Below are 23,264 nucleotides of genomic sequence, written 5' to 3' on the forward strand. Positions count from 1 at the left end.
TCTGCAGCTTTGCTTCGGTACGTCAATCGCTTCTTCCGACGAGTTTCCGGCGAACTTCCGTCGATCATCCGATGAACCCTCGGTGATGCTTCTGCGGACTTCCGGCAAACTCCTGGATTTTGCGACGATCCACTTGGCGAGTTCCGACGAGCTTCGCTTGGCAAGCTTCCGGACTTCTCGGATCTGTTCTCGCAAAACCTCCGACGACCGTCCGAACTTCCGTCGAACTCTCGAACTCCCAATGTGATCATGATCTTGACTCCGGCGTAACTCCTGCTACTTGTCTGACTTTCATCGTAGTTAATCCTGCACACTTATCTCAACACATAGATTAGACAACAAATGACAATTGACTTCATCATCAAAATCCGAGATTCAACAATCTCCCCCTTTTTTATGATGACAATCAATTGATAATGGAGTTATCCTTAACTCCCCCTATCTATATGCTATTGTTGAGATAAGTCAACCTTGAATTCAAGACATAAGAATTCAAGTGACGTATTGATAAGTTAGATCAGTTAAACTTATCAATACTCCCATCATGATACTCATCATGATGTATCTCTTCAAGAATGATGTCAAAGCTTGACATACATCATCAAGTTTGTATGATAGTGTTTGTAACTATTTACCATGTAATTGAACATTATCATTTAAAGCTGCGAGGGACTATTACATGATGCACACATATTATCATTCTAGCAAGTTTGCATTTACTTCACAAGATAGGATATCAACTCAAGACATAATGCAAACTATAGCACACGTTCATATATCTCTTGGTGATGCAAGGATGGCATAACCATAACATAGTTTATAGCATCACTCAAGTATTTGCAACTATGACATAGACATGATCATGGCAGTGTTTATCAATTCATATGTTTCTCCCCCTTTGTCATCAACAAAAAGCATTGTAATTGTGATACGAGGAAAACAATATTAGCAAGCTTATAGAGGAATTTTGCATAGATTGCTTTGAACACTTCTTCCCCCTTTTTGTTATAATCCATTTAACCCGCAAAGATATTACAGGATGAAATACATACACAGGAATCACTTTATCAGATTTATTTCAGGAACTTATTTTTCATGAAAGTGTACGAATAAATCTGTTTTATAGCATTCGAACAAATAAGATGCATTTGGACAAGATTTTGTTGCACATTTTCACATATAAACATGGCAATCATATAGTCCAAAAAATTGAGTTTATCTATTCGGACACATCAACATCAACGCACAAGATTTTCAAAACTTTTAGTTTCAGAACACAACATTCTTAGTTCGGACATATCACATATCAAGGAAAAACGATACGATTAAAGTTCGAGATAACCTTTACCACAAGGCATATGACAAATGTTTACCACGATAGATGTTTACAACCAGTATGTCAGAAGTGAGTAACATAAGAAGTTTACAACAACAAATGTTCATACAAGTTCATTCATGAGGTAGAAAATTAAAGTGCCTAAACAAGGAGTCAAATTGACTATGAATCTGCTGTAGCTCTGATAGAATTTGATCTTGTCGTTGTTCAATCCGTTCTTGTCTCTGTTCGAATTGGTCCATTCGAATCCTAATTTCTTTGACGGATGTATGAGTTTGCTCAACTGGATGTGTTTCCTCAAAGGGACAGATCGGAGGAGATTGGGTACTTCTAAATACTGGTGTTTCCGGTTCTGGTTCTGGTTGAGGAGGATCAGTTCTTCTAGGCATTCTAACCCAGTTACCGTTTTTATAGTGACATCTCAGTCGGTGAAGTAGATTTTTGTTTATTATGCTGAATCTATCTACTTTCATTACTTCTTCTTCTGGTGGTATTTGAATGTCGTAAGCTCTCAATATTCTAGTAATTATTCCACCATATGGAAGCATCATATCTTTCTTAGATAATTCTAACATGCTTTGTTGGATAAGATAGCCAAGACAGATGTCATGTCCCTTCATGATTAAGTACATAGTTCCTAATTCTAATTGACTTACTTCATCGTGATGGTATTGTTTAGGAAGAATTATACTAGTCATGATATGATGAAGTAATTTAGTGTTCATAGGTAGTAGATGTTCACAACTTTTAGGAACAAATGTTATGTCGGGATTGGCAAAGATTGTTCCTAAGGCTCCAACATAGGATGTTCCAATAGTTTCATCAACCCATGATCCTCTAAAGTAAAGTCCTATGTTTTTCATGGGAATGCCTATCATATCACAAATGAATCTATCAGTGATTGAGATGTGTTGTCCTAAAAGATAGGTGGACATCCTTTCTTCCTCATCTATTTGTATGTTATTGTAAAACAATCGAACTAGCCTAGGATAGATCGGTTCGTTAATCTGCAAGATTGGAAGTAGATCTAGGTTTGCAAACCATTGGATAGTTTCTAAGTCTCTAAGTTCATGTATATTTACGTATTTTCCCTTATTGATGCTTCTAAATTCGAAAGAGGGAAATTTTTCAGCATGGTTTTTTGAATCAAAGAGGGTGAAATCAAACTCTTCTACTAATCTCCTCTTTCCCTTGTCCCTTGAGGATCTTCTAGATCCCATAACTACAGTAGTTTAGAGGGATAAAGATGAGCAAGAGTAAATGAAGAATAAAACAAAATTAAAGAGGTTCTTAGGGAATACCTTAGTGGAATCTTCAAAAGAGGGAAGGATTCTTGATGTTTTGTTCCGAGATGGGAGGTATTTGGGAAGCTAAATGGGATGAAATGGGGATGAAGGAAGCTTGGAGAAGTAGAGAAGGGAAGGGAAGTGAGTTGGGGTCGGTTTCACCGCCGGCCCTAGCGTGGGTTAAAAAGGCAGAGTTGCGGGCGGTTGCACCTCTGGCTGGAGCGGTGCAACCGCTGGCAACTCGTGATGGCTAGAGGTGCCATCGCCAGCTGGAGAGGTTCCACCGCCAGCTGGAGAGGTGCCACCGCCTGCAGGCAGTGAGCACTTGTGATTTGATCAGGGATGTTTTGTCTTGAGGAGAGTTTTCAGAGCAATTAACGTTTCTTACGTGATTACGTATGAGTTTTTTTTTTTTTTTTTTTTTTTTTTTTTAAACTTGTACGATCAAGATAGATCTTATGCATACTTCCAATGTCGTACACATGTTTGTGATAGTTCGTTTAAGTTGGTAATCCTTTCAAGTTTATGACATACTTAGTTTCTTCATGATACAAGGTTTGATTTGAAGATGATGAATGGATAATATTGACATATTCGATGATTAAGGGGATATGTGAATCATATGTTTCTAATTCTGAAATATCACATTAGGTTGCATGCAAATCTCATTTGTGATTTTATAATTTCCACTCGTCATTTAAGCGTTGCGAGTTCCTTTTGACTTTTGAGTTATGACCGTCGAGAATCAAGAAGCAGAATATTAATTCTTGATCCAGCCTAACATTTTAATGTTTTTGTAGGAAGGGATGATTTTTAGGTACTCATTTGCTTTTGGGTTCCTCACAAATAGATCTACATTTTCTATCATGTTGCATAGAATTTGTCATGGTTCCTTTAGGAACCCAAATCAATTTGTTTGGACTAATTTTCTTAAATGGACAATAGTGCGTCTTGTGTCCAAACTTGCAACAAAAGTTGCATTTGCTTTGATGTCTAACATGTAAGATGGGGCCTTTTATGAAGGTGGTTGGACTTTGGTGAGGACTTCTCACGAATCCAATACCACTTCTTTTGGGAACGTGACCCTTGTTTGTAAGGATCATGTTCAATGACTTGCTACCAACCTCGAATTTCTTCAAGGTGTCCTTAAGTAGCAAGTTTTCTTTTTTGAGAGTTTCTAGATCATGGCATTTCATGCATGGGCTTAAACTATCATGATATTCAGTATTTAACTTATCGAAATTACAAATAAGGCTATCATGCTCCTTTTTTAGCAGTTTGTATTTACTACTGATAATCTTACACTCATCAAACAATTCATGGAAAGCATTTAATAATTCATCGAATGATAAATCTGCATCTATTGAATTTGTTACCTCATCTTCGATGGCCATTAAGGCGTAATGAGCAACTTGCTCGGTGTTGGACTCCTCTTCTTCGGATGCGCTTGAGTTATCCCAAGTTGCTTGAAGCGCCTTTTTCTTTGACGTTCTCCTTTTGACTTGGGGACAATCACTCTTGTAATGTCCCGGTTTTTTGCATTCATAGCAGATTACTTGGTCCTTCTTGGGTTCAAGTTTATTTTTTGTATCATTCTTAAACTTGTTTCTTTTAAAGAACTTTTTAAACTTTCTTGTTAGAAGTGCCAAGTCATCATCATAGTCCTCATCACTTGAGTTTTCTCTCAAGTGGCATTCAGAAGTTTTGAGTGACATATCCTTCCTGTTCTTTGGAAGGATGTCTTCTTGCTCTTCATGAGCTTTACAAGTCATTTCGTAGGTCATTAATGACCCGATTAATTCTTCAAGAGGGAAGTTGCGTAGATCTTTTGCCTCTTGAATAGCAGTCACTTTAGGATCCCAACTCTTAGGAAGGGATCTTAGTATCTTATTTACGAGTTCAAAATCCGAAAAACTTTTTCCAAGTCCTTTTAGACCGTTGACGACATCCGTGAAACGGGTAAACATGTCGCCAATGGTTTCACTTGGTTTCATTCGAAAAAGTTCAAAAGAATGTAACAACAGATTGATTTTTGACTCTTTCACTCTACTTGTGCCCTCGTGGGTCACTTCGAGTGTGTGCCAAATATCAAATGCAGTTTCGCAAGTTGAAACACGATTAAACTCGTTTTTATCAAGTGCGCAAAATAAGGCATTCATAGCCTTTGCATTAAGAGCGAAAGCCTTCTTCTCCAATTCATTCTAATCGATCATTGGAAGAGAAGACTTTGAAAATCCATTTTCAACAAGGTTCCACAGTTCAAAATCCATAGAAATAAGAAAGATCCTCATTCGGGTCTTCCAGTAGGTGTAGTCCGTCCCACTGAATATGGGTGGACGTGTAATAGAATGCCCCTCTTGGTTTCCGGCGTATGCCATCTCTCTTGGGTTTTAATCCGTTAGAGAGTTAACCTTGCTCTGATACCAATTGTTAGGATCTAGAGCACTAAGAGGGGGGGGGTGAATTAGTGCAGCGGAAATCTTATAGCAATTTAAAACCGAAAGGTGCGTTCGTTCAATAAAATCTATTATGATGCAAAAGCCGATTCACAGTTTGTATTTAAGCGCAGTTTGCGTCTAAGCGCAGATTGCGTCTAAGAGCAGTTTACGTCTGAACGCAGTTTTACGTCTAAACGTAGTTTTGCGTCTGAACGCAGTTTTGCGTCTGAACGCAGTTTTGCGTCTAAACGTAGTTTTACGTCTAAACACAGTTTTGCATCTAAACGTAGTTTTACGTCTAAACGTAGAAACTGAACTTTGAAAATCTTTTTGTGAATGTGCAGAAAGCAGTTCGCACTTATGAATGGAATCAAAGCGTAAGCGTAAACTGCGATGTAAAGATCGTACGAAAACACCGATTTACGTCTCAATGCATATTCGAAAAGATCTGAACTTAGAGAATCGTTCGTAAAAGCACAGAGGGCAGTAGCTATGTAGGAGGTTTGCAGTAATGATAAAGTGCTCAAAAATAAACGCAAACCAGAGATTTAGAGTGGTTCGGTCAGTCTTGACCTACTCCACTTTTGGCTTCCTCCACCGATGAGGTTGCCGACATCAACTAGAGGCTTTCCTTCAATAGGCGAAGGCCAACTGCCCTTTTACAGTTTCTCTCCTTTTGACAGGCTCAGGAGACAACCTTTACAGATCCTTTCTCTCCTCTCTTTACAACTCAAAACTTTGAAGAACAGAAAGAGGAGAACTTTTGGACTTTACACAATTTTGAGCTCTTAGAATCACAGAAAAGATCAGGAATTCGGAGTGGATCTATATCATTTCTGTGCTGAACGGGTGGGGTATTTATAGGCCCTAACCCAGTTCAAATTTAGAGCTCAAAACGATCAAATCCCGGAATTCCGGGATCAGGCGGTTGCACCTCTTGACTGGAGAGGTTGCACCGCCTGGCAGAGCTCGAAGATTGAGCTCAGGCGGATGCACCTCTCTGTCAGGGGTGGTTGCACCTTTCTGCCAGAGCTCGAAGACCGAGCTCAGGCGGTGCATCTCCTGACCAGAGAGGTTGCACCTCTCTGCCAGAGGTGGTTGCACCTCTCTGCCAGAGCTCGAAGACCGAGCTCATGCGATGCATCTCCTGTCCAGAGAGGTTGCACCTCTCTGCCAGAGCTCGAAGACCGAGCTCGGTGGTTGCACCTCTTGGCAGAGCTCGAAACTTGAGCTCTGGCGGTGCTACCTGTTGACAGAGGAGGTTGCACCACCCAGTCTCGCTTGGAGACTGAGCCCTGGGCGGTTGCACCTCTTGGCTGGGGCGGTTGCACCGCCCACAGCAACTTGGGTCCGAATGGGTTGAACCATTCGACCCAATCTGAGTTCTTCAGGGGCCCAATTGCCCCAGGATTAAGCTAATGGGATCACCTCACATTTCTAACTTAATCAACGTGCTAACTACGATTAAATCTAAGACAATTTCTGCAGCTTTGCTTCGGCACGTCAATCGCTTCTTCCGGCGAGTTTCCGGCGAACTTCCGTCGATCATCCGATGAACCCTCGGTGATGCTTCTACGGACTTCCGGCAAACTCCTGGATTTTGCGACGATCCACTTGGCGAGTTCCGACGAGCTTCGCTTGGCAAGCTTCCGGACTTCTCGGATCTGTTCTCGCAAAACCTCCGACGACCGTCCGAACTTCCGTCGAACTCTCGAACTCCCAATGTGATCATGATCTTGACTCCGGCGCAACTCCTGCTACTTGTCTGACTTTCATTCATAAACATACAGTGGTTCTAGGATGGGTGACCCCCTGTTGCACTCGTTTTTGCGCCCCGAGCGGCCAAAACCTCTCCCGTCGGCCTCCGAGGCGATGGTTTTGGGCCTCGGAATTTGCCGTGACCGCTACGCAGTCAGTCTCGTGGGGCTCGGAGAGAGCTTTCCGGAATGGGGCCGCAATAGCGATTCCGAGTTCGTTCGAGAAAGTCCCGATGGTTTCGGCGCGCGCTTGCCGTGTCCGGTACGCGGTCGGCCTCGTGGGCATCGGAGAGATCCGACAATGGCGATTCCGAGATCGTTCGAGAGTACAAAGGCGAGGGACGACGCACACAAAACGAGTGCGATCATACCAGCACTAAAGCACCGGATCCCATCAGAACTCCGAAGTTAAGCGTGCTTGGGCGAGAGTAGTACTAGGATGGGTGACCCCCTGGGAAGTCCTCGTGTTGCACTCCTTTTTGCGCCCCTCTTTTAAGCTTTTCAATTTTTCCAGCATTATGGCCAACAATAAATATGTCATTAACATATAGCAGGAGAATAATGAAATCATCATCTAAAAATTTCTTCATAAACATACAGTGGTTCTAGGATGGGTGACCCCCTGTTGCACTCGTTTTTGCGCCCCGAGCGGCCAAAACCTCTCCCGTCGGCCTCCGAGGCGATGGTTTTGGGCCTCGGAATTTGCCGTGACCGCTACGCAGTCAGTCTCGTGGGGCTCGGAGAGAGCTTTCCGGAATGGGGCCGCAATAGCGATTCCGAGTTCGTTCGAGAAAGTCCCGATGGTTTCGGCGCGCGCTTGCCGTGTCCGGTACGCGGTCGGCCTCGTGGGCATCGGAGAGATCCGACAATGGCGATTCCGAGATCGTTCGAGAGTACAAAGGCGAGGGACGACGCACACAAAACGAGTGCGATCATACCAGCACTAAAGCACCGGATCCCATCAGAACTCCGAAGTTAAGCGTGCTTGGGCGAGAGTAGTACTAGGATGGGTGACCCCCTGGGAAGTCCTCGTGTTGCACTCCTTTTTGCGCCCCTCTTTTAAGCTTTTCAATTTTTCCAGCATTATGGCCAACAATAAATATGTCATTAACATATAGCAGGAGAATAATGAAATCATCATCTAAAAATTTCTTCATAAACATACAGTGGTTCTAGGATGGGTGACCCCCTGTTGCACTCGTTTTTGCGCCCCGAGCGGCCAAAACCTCTCCCGTCGGCCTCCGAGGCGATGGTTTTGGGCCTCGGAATTTGCCGTGACCGCTACGCAGTCAGTCTCGTGGGGCTCGGAGAGAGCTTTCCGGAATGGGGCCGCAATAGCGATTCCGAGTTCGTTCGAGAAAGTCCCGATGGTTTCGGCGCGCGCTTGCCGTGTCCGGTACGCGGTCGGCCTCGTGGGCATCGGAGAGATCCGACAATGGCGATTCCGAGATCGTTCGAGAGTACAAAGGCGAGGGACGACGCACACAAAACGAGTGCGATCATACCAGCACTAAAGCACCGGATCCCATCAGAACTCCGAAGTTAAGCGTGCTTGGGCGAGAGTAGTACTAGGATGGGTGACCCCCTGGGAAGTCCTCGTGTTGCACTCCTTTTTGCGCCCCTCTTTTAAGCTTTTCAATTTTTCCAGCATTATGGCCAACAATAAATATGTCATTAACATATAGCAGGAGAATAATGAAATCATCATCTAAAAATTTCTTCATAAACATACAGTGGTTCTAGGATGGGTGACCCCCTGTTGCACTCGTTTTTGCGCCCCGAGCGGCCAAAACCTCTCCCGTCGGCCTCCGAGGCGATGGTTTTGGGCCTCGGAATTTGCCGTGACCGCTACGCAGTCAGTCTCGTGGGGCTCGGAGAGAGCTTTCCGGAATGGGGCCGCAATAGCGATTCCGAGTTCGTTCGAGAAAGTCCCGATGGTTTCGGCGCGCGCTTGCCGTGTCCGGTACGCGGTCGGCCTCGTGGGCATCGGAGAGATCCGACAATGGCGATTCCGAGATCGTTCGAGAGTACAAAGGCGAGGGACGACGCACACAAAACGAGTGCGATCATACCAGCACTAAAGCACCGGATCCCATCAGAACTCCGAAGTTAAGCGTGCTTGGGCGAGAGTAGTACTAGGATGGGTGACCCCCTGGGAAGTCCTCGTGTTGCACTCCTTTTTGCGCCCCTCTTTTAAGCTTTTCAATTTTTCCAGCATTATGGCCAACAATAAATATGTCATTAACATATAGCAGGAGAATAATGAAATCATCATCTAAAAATTTCTTCATAAACATACAGTGGTTCTAGGATGGGTGACCCCCTGTTGCACTCGTTTTTGCGCCCCGAGCGGCCAAAACCTCTCCCGTCGGCCTCCGAGGCGATGGTTTTGGGCCTCGGAATTTGCCGTGACCGCTACGCAGTCAGTCTCGTGGGGCTCGGAGAGAGCTTTCCGGAATGGGGCCGCAATAGCGATTCCGAGTTCGTTCGAGAAAGTCCCGATGGTTTCGGCGCGCGCTTGCCGTGTCCGGTACGCGGTCGGCCTCGTGGGCATCGGAGAGATCCGACAATGGCGATTCCGAGATCGTTCGAGAGTACAAAGGCGAGGGACGACGCACACAAAACGAGTGCGATCATACCAGCACTAAAGCACCGGATCCCATCAGAACTCCGAAGTTAAGCGTGCTTGGGCGAGAGTAGTACTAGGATGGGTGACCCCCTGGGAAGTCCTCGTGTTGCACTCCTTTTTGCGCCCCTCTTTTAAGCTTTTCAATTTTTCCAGCATTATGGCCAACAATAAATATGTCATTAACATATAGCAGGAGAATAATGAAATCATCATCTAAAAATTTCTTCATAAACATACAGTGGTTCTAGGATGGGTGACCCCCTGTTGCACTCGTTTTTGCGCCCCGAGCGGCCAAAACCTCTCCCGTCGGCCTCCGAGGCGATGGTTTTGGGCCTCGGAATTTGCCGTGACCGCTACGCAGTCAGTCTCGTGGGGCTCGGAGAGAGCTTTCCGGAATGGGGCCGCAATAGCGATTCCGAGTTCGTTCGAGAAAGTCCCGATGGTTTCGGCGCGCGCTTGCCGTGTCCGGTACGCGGTCGGCCTCGTGGGCATCGGAGAGATCCGACAATGGCGATTCCGAGATCGTTCGAGAGTACAAAGGCGAGGGACGACGCACACAAAACGAGTGCGATCATACCAGCACTAAAGCACCGGATCCCATCAGAACTCCGAAGTTAAGCGTGCTTGGGCGAGAGTAGTACTAGGATGGGTGACCCCCTGGGAAGTCCTCGTGTTGCACTCCTTTTTGCGCCCCTCTTTTAAGCTTTTCAATTTTTCCAGCATTATGGCCAACAATAAATATGTCATTAACATATAGCAGGAGAATAATGAAATCATCATCTAAAAATTTCTTCATAAACATACAGTGGTTCTAGGATGGGTGACCCCCTGTTGCACTCGTTTTTGCGCCCCGAGCGGCCAAAACCTCTCCCGTCGGCCTCCGAGGCGATGGTTTTGGGCCTCGGAATTTGCCGTGACCGCTACGCAGTCAGTCTCGTGGGGCTCGGAGAGAGCTTTCCGGAATGGGGCCGCAATAGCGATTCCGAGTTCGTTCGAGAAAGTCCCGATGGTTTCGGCGCGCGCTTGCCGTGTCCGGTACGCGGTCGGCCTCGTGGGCATCGGAGAGATCCGACAATGGCGATTCCGAGATCGTTCGAGAGTACAAAGGCGAGGGACGACGCACACAAAACGAGTGCGATCATACCAGCACTAAAGCACCGGATCCCATCAGAACTCCGAAGTTAAGCGTGCTTGGGCGAGAGTAGTACTAGGATGGGTGACCCCCTGGGAAGTCCTCGTGTTGCACTCCTTTTTGCGCCCCTCTTTTAAGCTTTTCAATTTTTCCAGCATTATGGCCAACAATAAATATGTCATTAACATATAGCAGGAGAATAATGAAATCATCATCTAAAAATTTCTTCATAAACATACAGTGGTTCTAGGATGGGTGACCCCCTGTTGCACTCGTTTTTGCGCCCCGAGCGGCCAAAACCTCTCCCGTCGGCCTCCGAGGCGATGGTTTTGGGCCTCGGAATTTGCCGTGACCGCTACGCAGTCAGTCTCGTGGGGCTCGGAGAGAGCTTTCCGGAATGGGGCCGCAATAGCGATTCCGAGTTCGTTCGAGAAAGTCCCGATGGTTTCGGCGCGCGCTTGCCGTGTCCGGTACGCGGTCGGCCTCGTGGGCATCGGAGAGATCCGACAATGGCGATTCCGAGATCGTTCGAGAGTACAAAGGCGAGGGACGACGCACACAAAACGAGTGCGATCATACCAGCACTAAAGCACCGGATCCCATCAGAACTCCGAAGTTAAGCGTGCTTGGGCGAGAGTAGTACTAGGATGGGTGACCCCCTGGGAAGTCCTCGTGTTGCACTCCTTTTTGCGCCCCTCTTTTAAGCTTTTCAATTTTTCCAGCATTATGGCCAACAATAAATATGTCATTAACATATAGCAGGAGAATAATGAAATCATCATCTAAAAATTTCTTCATAAACATACAGTGGTTCTAGGATGGGTGACCCCCTGTTGCACTCGTTTTTGCGCCCCGAGCGGCCAAAACCTCTCCCGTCGGCCTCCGAGGCGATGGTTTTGGGCCTCGGAATTTGCCGTGACCGCTACGCAGTCAGTCTCGTGGGGCTCGGAGAGAGCTTTCCGGAATGGGGCCGCAATAGCGATTCCGAGTTCGTTCGAGAAAGTCCCGATGGTTTCGGCGCGCGCTTGCCGTGTCCGGTACGCGGTCGGCCTCGTGGGCATCGGAGAGATCCGACAATGGCGATTCCGAGATCGTTCGAGAGTACAAAGGCGAGGGACGACGCACACAAAACGAGTGCGATCATACCAGCACTAAAGCACCGGATCCCATCAGAACTCCGAAGTTAAGCGTGCTTGGGCGAGAGTAGTACTAGGATGGGTGACCCCCTGGGAAGTCCTCGTGTTGCACTCCTTTTTGCGCCCCTCTTTTAAGCTTTTCAATTTTTCCAGCATTATGGCCAACAATAAATATGTCATTAACATATAGCAGGAGAATAATGAAATCATCATCTAAAAATTTCTTCATAAACATACAGTGGTTCTAGGATGGGTGACCCCCTGTTGCACTCGTTTTTGCGCCCCGAGCGGCCAAAACCTCTCCCGTCGGCCTCCGAGGCGATGGTTTTGGGCCTCGGAATTTGCCGTGACCGCTACGCAGTCAGTCTCGTGGGGCTCGGAGAGAGCTTTCCGGAATGGGGCCGCAATAGCGATTCCGAGTTCGTTCGAGAAAGTCCCGATGGTTTCGGCGCGCGCTTGCCGTGTCCGGTACGCGGTCGGCCTCGTGGGCATCGGAGAGATCCGACAATGGCGATTCCGAGATCGTTCGAGAGTACAAAGGCGAGGGACGACGCACACAAAACGAGTGCGATCATACCAGCACTAAAGCACCGGATCCCATCAGAACTCCGAAGTTAAGCGTGCTTGGGCGAGAGTAGTACTAGGATGGGTGACCCCCTGGGAAGTCCTCGTGTTGCACTCCTTTTTGCGCCCCTCTTTTAAGCTTTTCAATTTTTCCAGCATTATGGCCAACAATAAATATGTCATTAACATATAGCAGGAGAATAATGAAATCATCATCTAAAAATTTCTTCATAAACATACAGTGGTTCTAGGATGGGTGACCCCCTGTTGCACTCGTTTTTGCGCCCCGAGCGGCCAAAACCTCTCCCGTCGGCCTCCGAGGCGATGGTTTTGGGCCTCGGAATTTGCCGTGACCGCTACGCAGTCAGTCTCGTGGGGCTCGGAGAGAGCTTTCCGGAATGGGGCCGCAATAGCGATTCCGAGTTCGTTCGAGAAAGTCCCGATGGTTTCGGCGCGCGCTTGCCGTGTCCGGTACGCGGTCGGCCTCGTGGGCATCGGAGAGATCCGACAATGGCGATTCCGAGATCGTTCGAGAGTACAAAGGCGAGGGACGACGCACACAAAACGAGTGCGATCATACCAGCACTAAAGCACCGGATCCCATCAGAACTCCGAAGTTAAGCGTGCTTGGGCGAGAGTAGTACTAGGATGGGTGACCCCCTGGGAAGTCCTCGTGTTGCACTCCTTTTTGCGCCCCTCTTTTAAGCTTTTCAATTTTTCCAGCATTATGGCCAACAATAAATATGTCATTAACATATAGCAGGAGAATAATGAAATCATCATCTAAAAATTTCTTCATAAACATACAGTGGTTCTAGGATGGGTGACCCCCTGTTGCACTCGTTTTTGCGCCCCGAGCGGCCAAAACCTCTCCCGTCGGCCTCCGAGGCGATGGTTTTGGGCCTCGGAATTTGCCGTGACCGCTACGCAGTCAGTCTCGTGGGGCTCGGAGAGAGCTTTCCGGAATGGGGCCGCAATAGCGATTCCGAGTTCGTTCGAGAAAGTCCCGATGGTTTCGGCGCGCGCTTGCCGTGTCCGGTACGCGGTCGGCCTCGTGGGCATCGGAGAGATCCGACAATGGCGATTCCGAGATCGTTCGAGAGTACAAAGGCGAGGGACGACGCACACAAAACGAGTGCGATCATACCAGCACTAAAGCACCGGATCCCATCAGAACTCCGAAGTTAAGCGTGCTTGGGCGAGAGTAGTACTAGGATGGGTGACCCCCTGGGAAGTCCTCGTGTTGCACTCCTTTTTGCGCCCCTCTTTTAAGCTTTTCAATTTTTCCAGCATTATGGCCAACAATAAATATGTCATTAACATATAGCAGGAGAATAATGAAATCATCATCTAAAAATTTCTTCATAAACATACAGTGGTTCTAGGATGGGTGACCCCCTGTTGCACTCGTTTTTGCGCCCCGAGCGGCCAAAACCTCTCCCGTCGGCCTCCGAGGCGATGGTTTTGGGCCTCGGAATTTGCCGTGACCGCTACGCAGTCAGTCTCGTGGGGCTCGGAGAGAGCTTTCCGGAATGGGGCCGCAATAGCGATTCCGAGTTCGTTCGAGAAAGTCCCGATGGTTTCGGCGCGCGCTTGCCGTGTCCGGTACGCGGTCGGCCTCGTGGGCATCGGAGAGATCCGACAATGGCGATTCCGAGATCGTTCGAGAGTACAAAGGCGAGGGACGACGCACACAAAACGAGTGCGATCATACCAGCACTAAAGCACCGGATCCCATCAGAACTCCGAAGTTAAGCGTGCTTGGGCGAGAGTAGTACTAGGATGGGTGACCCCCTGGGAAGTCCTCGTGTTGCACTCCTTTTTGCGCCCCTCTTTTAAGCTTTTCAATTTTTCCAGCATTATGGCCAACAATAAATATGTCATTAACATATAGCAGGAGAATAATGAAATCATCATCTAAAAATTTCTTCATAAACATACAGTGGTTCTAGGATGGGTGACCCCCTGTTGCACTCGTTTTTGCGCCCCGAGCGGCCAAAACCTCTCCCGTCGGCCTCCGAGGCGATGGTTTTGGGCCTCGGAATTTGCCGTGACCGCTACGCAGTCAGTCTCGTGGGGCTCGGAGAGAGCTTTCCGGAATGGGGCCGCAATAGCGATTCCGAGTTCGTTCGAGAAAGTCCCGATGGTTTCGGCGCGCGCTTGCCGTGTCCGGTACGCGGTCGGCCTCGTGGGCATCGGAGAGATCCGACAATGGCGATTCCGAGATCGTTCGAGAGTACAAAGGCGAGGGACGACGCACACAAAACGAGTGCGATCATACCAGCACTAAAGCACCGGATCCCATCAGAACTCCGAAGTTAAGCGTGCTTGGGCGAGAGTAGTACTAGGATGGGTGACCCCCTGGGAAGTCCTCGTGTTGCACTCCTTTTTGCGCCCCTCTTTTAAGCTTTTCAATTTTTCCAGCATTATGGCCAACAATAAATATGTCATTAACATATAGCAGGAGAATAATGAAATCATCATCTAAAAATTTCTTCATAAACATACAGTGGTTCTAGGATGGGTGACCCCCTGTTGCACTCGTTTTTGCGCCCCGAGCGGCCAAAACCTCTCCCGTCGGCCTCCGAGGCGATGGTTTTGGGCCTCGGAATTTGCCGTGACCGCTACGCAGTCAGTCTCGTGGGGCTCGGAGAGAGCTTTCCGGAATGGGGCCGCAATAGCGATTCCGAGTTCGTTCGAGAAAGTCCCGATGGTTTCGGCGCGCGCTTGCCGTGTCCGGTACGCGGTCGGCCTCGTGGGCATCGGAGAGATCCGACAATGGCGATTCCGAGATCGTTCGAGAGTACAAAGGCGAGGGACGACGCACACAAAACGAGTGCGATCATACCAGCACTAAAGCAACGGATCCCATCAGAACTCCGAAGTTAAGCGTGCTTGGGCGAGAGTAGTACTAGGATGGGTGACCCCCTGGGAAGTCCTCGTGTTGCACTCCTTTTTGCGCCCCTCTTTTAAGCTTTTCAATTTTTCCAGCATTATGGCCAACAATAAATATGTCATTAACATATAGCAGGAGAATAATGAAATCATCATCTAAAAATTTCTTCATAAACATACAGTGGTTCTAGGATGGGTGACCCCCTGTTGCACTCGTTTTTGCGCCCCGAGCGGCCAAAACCTCTCCCGTCGGCCTCCGAGGCGATGGTTTTGGGCCTCGGAATTTGCCGTGACCGCTACGCAGTCAGTCTCGTGGGGCTCGGAGAGAGCTTTCCGGAATGGGGCCGCAATAGCGATTCCGAGTTCGTTCGAGAAAGTCCCGATGGTTTCGGCGCGCGCTTGCCGTGTCCGGTACGCGGTCGGCCTCGTGGGCATCGGAGAGATCCGACAATGGCGATTCCGAGATCGTTCGAGAGTACAAAGGCGAGGGACGACGCACACAAAACGAGTGCGATCATACCAGCACTAAAGCACCGGATCCCATCAGAACTCCGAAGTTAAGCGTGCTTGGGCGAGAGTAGTACTAGGATGGGTGACCCCCTGGGAAGTCCTCGTGTTGCACTCCTTTTTGCGCCCCTCTTTTAAGCTTTTCAATTTTTCCAGCATTATGGCCAACAATAAATATGTCATTAACATATAGCAGGAGAATAATGAAATCATCATCTAAAAATTTCTTCATAAACATACAGTGGTTCTAGGATGGGTGACCCCCTGTTGCACTCGTTTTTGCGCCCCGAGCGGCCAAAACCTCTCCCGTCGGCCTCCGAGGCGATGGTTTTGGGCCTCGGAATTTGCCGTGACCGCTACGCAGTCAGTCTCGTGGGGCTCGGAGAGAGCTTTCCGGAATGGGGCCGCAATAGCGATTCCGAGTTCGTTCGAGAAAGTCCCGATGGTTTCGGCGCGCGCTTGCCGTGTCCGGTACGCGGTCGGCCTCGTGGGCATCGGAGAGATCCGACAATGGCGATTCCGAGATCGTTCGAGAGTACAAAGGCGAGGGACGACGCACACAAAACGAGTGCGATCATACCAGCACTAAAGCACCGGATCCCATCAGAACTCCGAAGTTAAGCGTGCTTGGGCGAGAGTAGTACTAGGATGGGTGACCCCCTGGGAAGTCCTCGTGTTGCACTCCTTTTTGCGCCCCTCTTTTAAGCTTTTCAATTTTTCCAGCATTATGGCCAACAATAAATATGTCATTAACATATAGCAGGAGAATAATGAAATCATCATCTAAAAATTTCTTCATAAACATACAGTGGTTCTAGGATGGGTGACCCCCTGTTGCACTCGTTTTTGCGCCCCGAGCGGCCAAAACCTCTCCCGTCGGCCTCCGAGGCGATGGTTTTGGGCCTCGGAATTTGCCGTGACCGCTACGCAGTCAGTCTCGTGGGGCTCGGAGAGAGCTTTCCGGAATGGGGCCGCAATAGCGATTCCGAGTTCGTTCGAGAAAGTCCCGATGGTTTCGGCGCGCGCTTGCCGTGTCCGGTACGCGGTCGGCCTCGTGGGCATCGGAGAGATCCGACAATGGCGATTCCGAGATCGTTCGAGAGTACAAAGGCGAGGGACGACGCACACAAAACGAGTGCGATCATACCAGCACTAAAGCACCGGATCCCATCAGAACTCCGAAGTTAAGCGTGCTTGGGCGAGAGTAGTACTAGGATGGGTGACCCCCTGGGAAGTCCTCGTGTTGCACTCCTTTTTGCGCCCCTCTTTTAAGCTTTTCAATTTTTCCAGCATTATGGCCAACAATAAATATGTCATTAACATATAGCAGGAGAATAATGAAATCATCATCTAAAAATTTCTTCATAAACATACAGTGGTTCTAGGATGGGTGACCCCCTGTTGCACTCGTTTTTGCGCCCCGAGCGGCCAAAACCTCTCCCGTCGGCCTCCGAGGCGATGGTTTTGGGCCTCGGAATTTGCCGTGACCGCTACGCAGTCAGTCTCGTGGGGCTCGGAGAGAGCTTTCCGGAATGGGGCCGCAATAGCGATTCCGAGTTCGTTCGAGAAAGTCCCGATGGTTTCGGCGCGCGCTTGCCGTGTCCGGTACGCGGTCGGCCTCGTGGGCATCGGAGAGATCCGACAATGGCGATTCCGAGATCGTTCGAGAGTACAAAGGCGAGGGACGACGCACACAAAACGAGTGCGATCATACCAGCACTAAAGCAACGGATCCCATCAGAACTCCGAAGTTAAGCGTGCTTGGGCGAGAGTAGTACTAGGATGGGTGACCCCCTGGGAAGTCCTCGTGTTGCACTCCTTTTTGCGCCCCTCTTTTAAGCTTTTCAATTTTTCCAGCATTATGGCCAACAATAAATATGTCATTAACATATAGCAGGAGAATAATGAAATCATCATCTAAAAATTTCTTCATAAACATACAGTGGTTCTAGGATGGGTGACCCCCTGTTGCACTCGTTTTTGCGCCCCGAGCGGCCAAAACCTCTCCCGTCGGCCTCCGAGGCGATGGTTTTGGGCCTCGGAATTTGCCGTGACCGCTACGCAGTCAGTCTCGTGGGGCTCGGAGAGAGCTTTCCGGAATGGGGCCGCAATAGCGATTCCGAGTTCGTTCGAGAAAGTCCCGATGGTTTCGGCGCGCGCTTGCCGTGTCCGGTACGCGGTCGGCCTCGTGGGCATCGGAGAGATCCGACAATGGCGATTCCGAGATCGTTCGAGAGTACAAAGGCGAGGGACGACGCACACAAAACGAGTGCGATCATACCAGCACTAAAGCACCGGATCCCATCAGAACTCCGAAGTTAAGCGTGCTTGGGCGAGAGTAGTACTAGGATGGGTGACCCCCTGGGAAGTCCTCGTGTTGCACTCCTTTTTGCGCCCCTCTTTTAAGCTTTTCAATTTTTCCAGCATTATGGCCAACAATAAATATGTCATTAACATATAGCAGGAGAATAATGAAATCATCATCTAAAAATTTCTTCATAAACATACAGTGGTTCTAGGATGGGTGACCCCCTGTTGCACTCGTTTTTGCGCCCCGAGCGGCCAAAACCTCTCCCGTCGGCCTCCGAGGCGATGGTTTTGGGCCTCGGAATTTGCCGTGACCGCTACGCAGTCAGTCTCGTGGGGCTCGGAGAGAGCTTTCCGGAATGGGGCCGCAATAGCGATTCCGAGTTCGTTCGAGAAAGTCCCGATGGTTTCGGCGCGCGCTTGCCGTGTCCGGTACGCGGTCGGCCTCGTGGGCATCGGAGAGATCCGACAATGGCGATTCCGAGATCGTTCGAGAGTACAAAGGCGAGGGACGACGCACACAAAACGAGTGCGATCATACCAGCACTAAAGCAACGGATCCCATCAGAACTCCGAAGTTAAGCGTGCTTGGGCGAGAGTAGTACTAGGATGGGTGACCCCCTGGGAAGTCCTCGTGTTGCACTCCTTTTTGCGCCCCTCTTTTAAGCTTTTCAATTTTTCCAGCATTATGGCCAACAATAAATATGTCATTAACATATAGCAGGAGAATAATGAAATCATCATCTAAAAATTTCTTCATAAACATACAGTGGTTCTAGGATGGGTGACCCCCTGTTGCACTCGTTTTTGCGCCCCGAGCGGCCAAAACCTCTCCCGTCGGCCTCCGAGGCGATGGTTTTGGGCCTCGGAATTTGCCGTGACCGCTACGCAGTCAGTCTCGTGGGGCTCGGAGAGAGCTTTCCGGAATGGGGCCGCAATAGCGATTCCGAGTTCGTTCGAGAAAGTCCCGATGGTTTCGGCGCGCGCTTGCCGTGTCCGGTACGCGGTCGGCCTCGTGGGCATCGGAGAGATCCGACAATGGCGATTCCGAGATCGTTCGAGAGTACAAAGGCGAGGGACGACGCACACAAAACGAGTGCGATCATACCAGCACTAAAGCACCGGATCCCATCAGAACTCCGAAGTTAAGCGTGCTTGGGCGAGAGTAGTACTAGGATGGGTGACCCCCTGGGAAGTCCTCGTGTTGCACTCCTTTTTGCGCCCCTCTTTTAAGCTTTTCAATTTTTCCAGCATTATGGCCAACAATAAATATGTCATTAACATATAGCAGGAGAATAATGAAATCATCATCTAAAAATTTCTTCATAAACATACAGTGGTTCTAGGATGGGTGACCCCCTGTTGCACTCGTTTTTGCGCCCCGAGCGGCCAAAACCTCTCCCGTCGGCCTCCGAGGCGATGGTTTTGGGCCTCGGAATTTGCCGTGACCGCTACGCAGTCAGTCTCGTGGGGCTCGGAGAGAGCTTTCCGGAATGGGGCCGCAATAGCGATTCCGAGTTCGTTCGAGAAAGTCCCGATGGTTTCGGCGCGCGCTTGCCGTGTCCGGTACGCGGTCGGCCTCGTGGGCATCGGAGAGATCCGACAATGGCGATTCCGAGATCGTTCGAGAGTACAAAGGCGAGGGACGACGCACACAAAACGAGTGCGATCATACCAGCACTAAAGCACCGGATCCCATCAGAACTCCGAAGTTAAGCGTGCTTGGGCGAGAGTAGTACTAGGATGGGTGACCCCCTGGGAAGTCCTCGTGTTGCACTCCTTTTTGCGCCCCTCTTTTAAGCTTTTCAATTTTTCCAGCATTATGGCCAACAATAAATATGTCATTAACATATAGCAGGAGAATAATGAAATCATCATCTAAAAATTTCTTCATAAACATACAGTGGTTCTAGGATGGGTGACCCCTGTTGCACTCGTTTTTGCGCCCCGAGCGGCCAAAACCTCTCCCGTCGGCCTCCGAGGCGATGGTTTTGGGCCTCGGAATTTGCCGTGACCGCTACGCAGTCAGTCTCGTGGGGCTCGGAGAGAGCTTTCCGGAATGGGGCCGCAATAGCGATTCCGAGTTCGTTCGAGAAAGTCCCGATGGTTTCGGCGCGCGCTTGCCGTGTCCGGTACGCGGTCGGCCTCGTGGGCATCGGAGAGATCCGACAATGGCGATTCCGAGATCGTTCGAGAGTACAAAGGCGAGGGACGACGCACACAAAACGAGTGCGATCATACCAGCACTAAAGCACCGGATCCCATCAGAACTTCGAAGTTAAGCGTGCTTGGGCGAGAGTAGTACTAGGATGGGTGACCCCCTGGGAAGTCCTCGTGTTGCACTCCTTTTTGCGCCCCTCTTTTAAGCTTTTCAATTTTTCCAGCATTATGGCCAACAATAAATATGTCATTAACATATAGCAGGAGAATAATGAAATCATCATCTAAAAATTTCTTCATAAACATACAGTGGTTCTAGGATGGGTGACCCCTGTTGCACTCGTTTTTGCGCCCCGAGCGGCCAAAACCTCTCCCGTCGGCCTCCGAGGCGATGGTTTTGGGCCTCGGAATTTGCCGTGACCGCTACGCAGTCAGTCTCGTGGGGCTCGGAGAGAGCTTTCCGGAATGGGGCCGCAATAGCGATTCCGAGTTCGTTCGAGAAAGTCCCGATGGTTTCGGCGCGCGCTTGCCGTGTCCGGTACGCGGTCGGCCTCGTGGGCATCGGAGAGATCCGACAATGGCGATTCCGAGATCGTTCGAGAGTACAAAGGCGAGGGACGACGCACACAAAACGAGTGCGATCATACCAGCACTAAAGCACCGGATCCCATCAGAACTCCGAAGTTAAGCGTGCTTGGGCGAGAGTAGTACTAGAATGGGTGACCCCCTGGGAAGTCCTCGTGTTGCACTCCTTTTTGCGCCCCTCTTTTAAGCTTTTCAATTTTTCCAGCATTATGGCCAACAATAAATATGTCATTAACATATAGCAGGAGAATAATGAAATCATCATCTAAAAATTTCTTCATAAACATACAGTGGTTCTAGGATGGGTGACCCCCTGTTGCACTCGTTTTTGCGCCCCGAGCGGCCAAAACCTCTCCCGTCGGCCTCCGAGGCGATGGTTTTGGGCCTCGGAATTTGCCGTGACCGCTACGCAGTCAGTCTCGTGGGGCTCGGAGAGAGCTTTCCGGAATGGGGCCGCAATAGCGATTCCGAGTTCGTTCGAGAAAGTCCCGATGGTTTCGGCGCGCGCTTGCCGTGTCCGGTACGCGGTCGGCCTCGTGGGCATCGGAGAGATCCGACAATGGCGATTCCGAGATCGTTCGAGAGTACAAAGGCGAGGGACGACGCACACAAAACCAGTGCGATCATACCAGCACTAAAGCAACGGATCCCATCAGAACTTCGAAGTTAAGCGTGCTTGGGCGAGAGTAGTACTAGGATGGGTGACCCCCTGGGAAGTCCTCGTGTTGCACTCCTTTTTGCGCCCCAAAAGACTTACTTAGAACCCTCTTTTAAGCTTTTCAATTTTTCCAGCATTATGGCCAACAATAAATATGTCATTAACATATAGCAGGAGAATAATGAAATCATCATCTAAAAATTTCTTCATAAACATACAGTGGTTCTAGGATGGGTGACCCCCTGTTGCACTCGTTTTTGCGCCCCGAGCGGCCAAAACCTCTCCCGTCGGCCTCCGAGGCGATGGTTTTGGGCCTCGGAATTTGCCGTGACCGCTACGCAGTCAGTCTCGTGGGGCTCGGAGAGAGCTTTCCGGAATGGGGCCGCAATAGCGATTCCGAGTTCGTTCGAGAAAGTCCCGATGGTTTCGGCGCGCGCTTGCCGTGTCCGGTACGCGGTCGGCCTCGTGGGCATCGGAGAGATCCGACAATGGCGATTCCGAGATCGTTCGAGAGTACAAAGGCGAGGGACGACGCACACAAAACGATTGCGATCATACCAGCACTAAAGCACCGGATCCCATCAGAACTCCGAAGTTAAGCGTGCTTGGGCGAGAGTAGTACTAGGATGGGTGACCCCCTGGGAAGTCCTCGTGTTGCACTCCTTTTTGCGCCCCTCTTTTAAGCTTTTCAATTTTTCCAGCATTATGGCCAACAATAAATATGTCATTAACATATAGCAGGAGAATAATGAAATCATCATCTAAAAATTTCTTCATAAACATACAGTGGTTCTAGGATGGGTGACCCCCTGTTGCACTCGTTTTTGCGCCCCGAGCGGCCAAAACCTCTCCCGTCGGCCTCCGAGGCGATGGTTTAGGGCCTCGGAATTTGCCGTGACTGCTACGCAGTCAGTCTCGTGGGGCTCGGAGAGAGCTTTCCGGAATGGGGCCGCAATAGCGATTCCGAGTTCGTTCGAGAAAGTCCCGATGGTTTCGGCGCGCGCTTGCCGTGTCCGGTACGCGGTCGGCCTCGTGGGCATCGGAGAGATCCGACAATGGCGATTCCGAGATCGTTCGAGAGTACAAAGGCGAGGGACGACGCACACAAAACGAGTGCGATCATACCAGCACTAAAGCACCGGATCCCATCAGAACTTCGAAGTTAAGCGTGCTTGGGCGAGAGTAGTACTAGGATGGGTGACCCCCTGGGAAGTCCTCGTGTTGCACTCCTTTTTGCGCCCCTCTTTTAAGCTTTTCAATTTTTCCAGCATTATGGCCAACAATAAATATGTCATTAACATATAGCAGGAGAATAATGAAATCATCATCTAAAAATTTCTTCATAAACATACAGTGGTTCTAGGATGGGTGACCCCTGTTGCACTCGTTTTTGCGCCCCGAGCGGCCAAAACCTCTCCCGTCGGCCTCCGAGGCGATGGTTTTGGGCCTCGGAATTTGCCGTGACCGCTACGCAGTCAGTCTCGTGGGGCTCGGAGAGAGCTTTCCGGAATGGGGCCGCAATAGCGATTCCGAGTTCGTTCGAGAAAGTCCCGATGGTTTCGGCGCGCGCTTGCCGTGTCCGGTACGCGGTCGGCCTCGTGGGCATCGGAGAGATCCGACAATGGCGATTCCGAGATCGTTCGAGAGTACAAAGGCGAGGGACGACGCACACAAAACGAGTGCGATCATACCAGCACTAAAGCACCGGATCCCATCAGAACTTCGAAGTTAAGCGTGCTTGGGCGAGAGTAGTACTAGGATGGGTGACCCCCTGGGAAGTCCTCGTGTTGCACTCCTTTTTGCGCCCCTCTTTTAAGCTTTTCAATTTTTCCAGCATTATGGCCAACAATAAATATGTCATTAACATATAGCAG

The 23,264-nt window shown here is 49.4% G+C and overlaps 29 non-coding genes across 29 annotated transcripts; all 29 read left to right on the forward strand.

Moving 5' to 3' along the window:
* Positions 1 to 7,174: 7,174 nt before the first annotated feature.
* LOC135621505 (5S ribosomal RNA) lies at positions 7,175 to 7,293 on the forward strand. Its single transcript, XR_010490669.1, has one exon. It is a non-coding gene; the product is annotated as a 5S ribosomal RNA (ribosomal RNA).
* A 448-nt stretch (positions 7,294 to 7,741) lies between these two features.
* LOC135621618 (5S ribosomal RNA) lies at positions 7,742 to 7,860 on the forward strand. The gene has a single exon (XR_010490781.1). It is a non-coding gene; the product is annotated as a 5S ribosomal RNA (ribosomal RNA).
* A 448-nt stretch (positions 7,861 to 8,308) lies between these two features.
* LOC135621730 (5S ribosomal RNA) lies at positions 8,309 to 8,427 on the forward strand. The gene has a single exon (XR_010490892.1). It is a non-coding gene; the product is annotated as a 5S ribosomal RNA (ribosomal RNA).
* A 448-nt stretch (positions 8,428 to 8,875) lies between these two features.
* On the forward strand, positions 8,876 to 8,994 carry LOC135620515 (5S ribosomal RNA). Its single transcript, XR_010489758.1, has one exon. It is a non-coding gene; the product is annotated as a 5S ribosomal RNA (ribosomal RNA).
* A 448-nt stretch (positions 8,995 to 9,442) lies between these two features.
* Positions 9,443 to 9,561, forward strand: LOC135620631 (5S ribosomal RNA). Its single transcript, XR_010489871.1, has one exon. It is a non-coding gene; the product is annotated as a 5S ribosomal RNA (ribosomal RNA).
* Positions 9,562 to 10,009: 448 nt separating this feature from the next.
* On the forward strand, positions 10,010 to 10,128 carry LOC135620747 (5S ribosomal RNA). Its single transcript, XR_010489982.1, has one exon. It is a non-coding gene; the product is annotated as a 5S ribosomal RNA (ribosomal RNA).
* Positions 10,129 to 10,576: 448 nt separating this feature from the next.
* Positions 10,577 to 10,695, forward strand: LOC135620863 (5S ribosomal RNA). The gene has a single exon (XR_010490093.1). It is a non-coding gene; the product is annotated as a 5S ribosomal RNA (ribosomal RNA).
* Positions 10,696 to 11,143: 448 nt separating this feature from the next.
* Positions 11,144 to 11,262, forward strand: LOC135620976 (5S ribosomal RNA). Its single transcript, XR_010490204.1, has one exon. It is a non-coding gene; the product is annotated as a 5S ribosomal RNA (ribosomal RNA).
* A 448-nt stretch (positions 11,263 to 11,710) lies between these two features.
* LOC135621089 (5S ribosomal RNA) lies at positions 11,711 to 11,829 on the forward strand. The gene has a single exon (XR_010490315.1). It is a non-coding gene; the product is annotated as a 5S ribosomal RNA (ribosomal RNA).
* Positions 11,830 to 12,277: 448 nt separating this feature from the next.
* Positions 12,278 to 12,396, forward strand: LOC135621201 (5S ribosomal RNA). The gene has a single exon (XR_010490426.1). It is a non-coding gene; the product is annotated as a 5S ribosomal RNA (ribosomal RNA).
* Positions 12,397 to 12,844: 448 nt separating this feature from the next.
* LOC135621313 (5S ribosomal RNA) lies at positions 12,845 to 12,963 on the forward strand. Its single transcript, XR_010490495.1, has one exon. It is a non-coding gene; the product is annotated as a 5S ribosomal RNA (ribosomal RNA).
* Positions 12,964 to 13,411: 448 nt separating this feature from the next.
* On the forward strand, positions 13,412 to 13,530 carry LOC135621373 (5S ribosomal RNA). Its single transcript, XR_010490536.1, has one exon. It is a non-coding gene; the product is annotated as a 5S ribosomal RNA (ribosomal RNA).
* Positions 13,531 to 13,978: 448 nt separating this feature from the next.
* LOC135621384 (5S ribosomal RNA) lies at positions 13,979 to 14,097 on the forward strand. The gene has a single exon (XR_010490547.1). It is a non-coding gene; the product is annotated as a 5S ribosomal RNA (ribosomal RNA).
* A 448-nt stretch (positions 14,098 to 14,545) lies between these two features.
* Positions 14,546 to 14,664, forward strand: LOC135621398 (5S ribosomal RNA). Its single transcript, XR_010490560.1, has one exon. It is a non-coding gene; the product is annotated as a 5S ribosomal RNA (ribosomal RNA).
* A 448-nt stretch (positions 14,665 to 15,112) lies between these two features.
* LOC135620482 (5S ribosomal RNA) lies at positions 15,113 to 15,231 on the forward strand. Its single transcript, XR_010489725.1, has one exon. It is a non-coding gene; the product is annotated as a 5S ribosomal RNA (ribosomal RNA).
* Positions 15,232 to 15,679: 448 nt separating this feature from the next.
* LOC135621409 (5S ribosomal RNA) lies at positions 15,680 to 15,798 on the forward strand. The gene has a single exon (XR_010490571.1). It is a non-coding gene; the product is annotated as a 5S ribosomal RNA (ribosomal RNA).
* Positions 15,799 to 16,246: 448 nt separating this feature from the next.
* On the forward strand, positions 16,247 to 16,365 carry LOC135621420 (5S ribosomal RNA). The gene has a single exon (XR_010490582.1). It is a non-coding gene; the product is annotated as a 5S ribosomal RNA (ribosomal RNA).
* Positions 16,366 to 16,813: 448 nt separating this feature from the next.
* On the forward strand, positions 16,814 to 16,932 carry LOC135621432 (5S ribosomal RNA). Its single transcript, XR_010490593.1, has one exon. It is a non-coding gene; the product is annotated as a 5S ribosomal RNA (ribosomal RNA).
* A 448-nt stretch (positions 16,933 to 17,380) lies between these two features.
* LOC135620483 (5S ribosomal RNA) lies at positions 17,381 to 17,499 on the forward strand. Its single transcript, XR_010489726.1, has one exon. It is a non-coding gene; the product is annotated as a 5S ribosomal RNA (ribosomal RNA).
* A 448-nt stretch (positions 17,500 to 17,947) lies between these two features.
* LOC135621443 (5S ribosomal RNA) lies at positions 17,948 to 18,066 on the forward strand. The gene has a single exon (XR_010490604.1). It is a non-coding gene; the product is annotated as a 5S ribosomal RNA (ribosomal RNA).
* Positions 18,067 to 18,514: 448 nt separating this feature from the next.
* Positions 18,515 to 18,633, forward strand: LOC135620484 (5S ribosomal RNA). The gene has a single exon (XR_010489727.1). It is a non-coding gene; the product is annotated as a 5S ribosomal RNA (ribosomal RNA).
* A 448-nt stretch (positions 18,634 to 19,081) lies between these two features.
* On the forward strand, positions 19,082 to 19,200 carry LOC135621454 (5S ribosomal RNA). The gene has a single exon (XR_010490615.1). It is a non-coding gene; the product is annotated as a 5S ribosomal RNA (ribosomal RNA).
* A 448-nt stretch (positions 19,201 to 19,648) lies between these two features.
* On the forward strand, positions 19,649 to 19,767 carry LOC135621465 (5S ribosomal RNA). The gene has a single exon (XR_010490626.1). It is a non-coding gene; the product is annotated as a 5S ribosomal RNA (ribosomal RNA).
* Positions 19,768 to 20,214: 447 nt separating this feature from the next.
* LOC135621723 (5S ribosomal RNA) lies at positions 20,215 to 20,333 on the forward strand. Its single transcript, XR_010490885.1, has one exon. It is a non-coding gene; the product is annotated as a 5S ribosomal RNA (ribosomal RNA).
* Positions 20,334 to 20,780: 447 nt separating this feature from the next.
* Positions 20,781 to 20,899, forward strand: LOC135621582 (5S ribosomal RNA). The gene has a single exon (XR_010490745.1). It is a non-coding gene; the product is annotated as a 5S ribosomal RNA (ribosomal RNA).
* Positions 20,900 to 21,347: 448 nt separating this feature from the next.
* Positions 21,348 to 21,466, forward strand: LOC135620848 (5S ribosomal RNA). Its single transcript, XR_010490079.1, has one exon. It is a non-coding gene; the product is annotated as a 5S ribosomal RNA (ribosomal RNA).
* Positions 21,467 to 21,934: 468 nt separating this feature from the next.
* On the forward strand, positions 21,935 to 22,053 carry LOC135621638 (5S ribosomal RNA). The gene has a single exon (XR_010490801.1). It is a non-coding gene; the product is annotated as a 5S ribosomal RNA (ribosomal RNA).
* Positions 22,054 to 22,501: 448 nt separating this feature from the next.
* On the forward strand, positions 22,502 to 22,620 carry LOC135621725 (5S ribosomal RNA). The gene has a single exon (XR_010490887.1). It is a non-coding gene; the product is annotated as a 5S ribosomal RNA (ribosomal RNA).
* Positions 22,621 to 23,067: 447 nt separating this feature from the next.
* On the forward strand, positions 23,068 to 23,186 carry LOC135621726 (5S ribosomal RNA). Its single transcript, XR_010490888.1, has one exon. It is a non-coding gene; the product is annotated as a 5S ribosomal RNA (ribosomal RNA).
* Positions 23,187 to 23,264: the final 78 nt, after the last annotated feature.

This window comes from Musa acuminata, chromosome BXJ2-8 (genome assembly GCF_036884655.1).
Source record: "Musa acuminata AAA Group cultivar baxijiao chromosome BXJ2-8, Cavendish_Baxijiao_AAA, whole genome shotgun sequence".
NCBI classification, from domain to species: domain Eukaryota; kingdom Viridiplantae; phylum Streptophyta; class Magnoliopsida; order Zingiberales; family Musaceae; genus Musa; species Musa acuminata.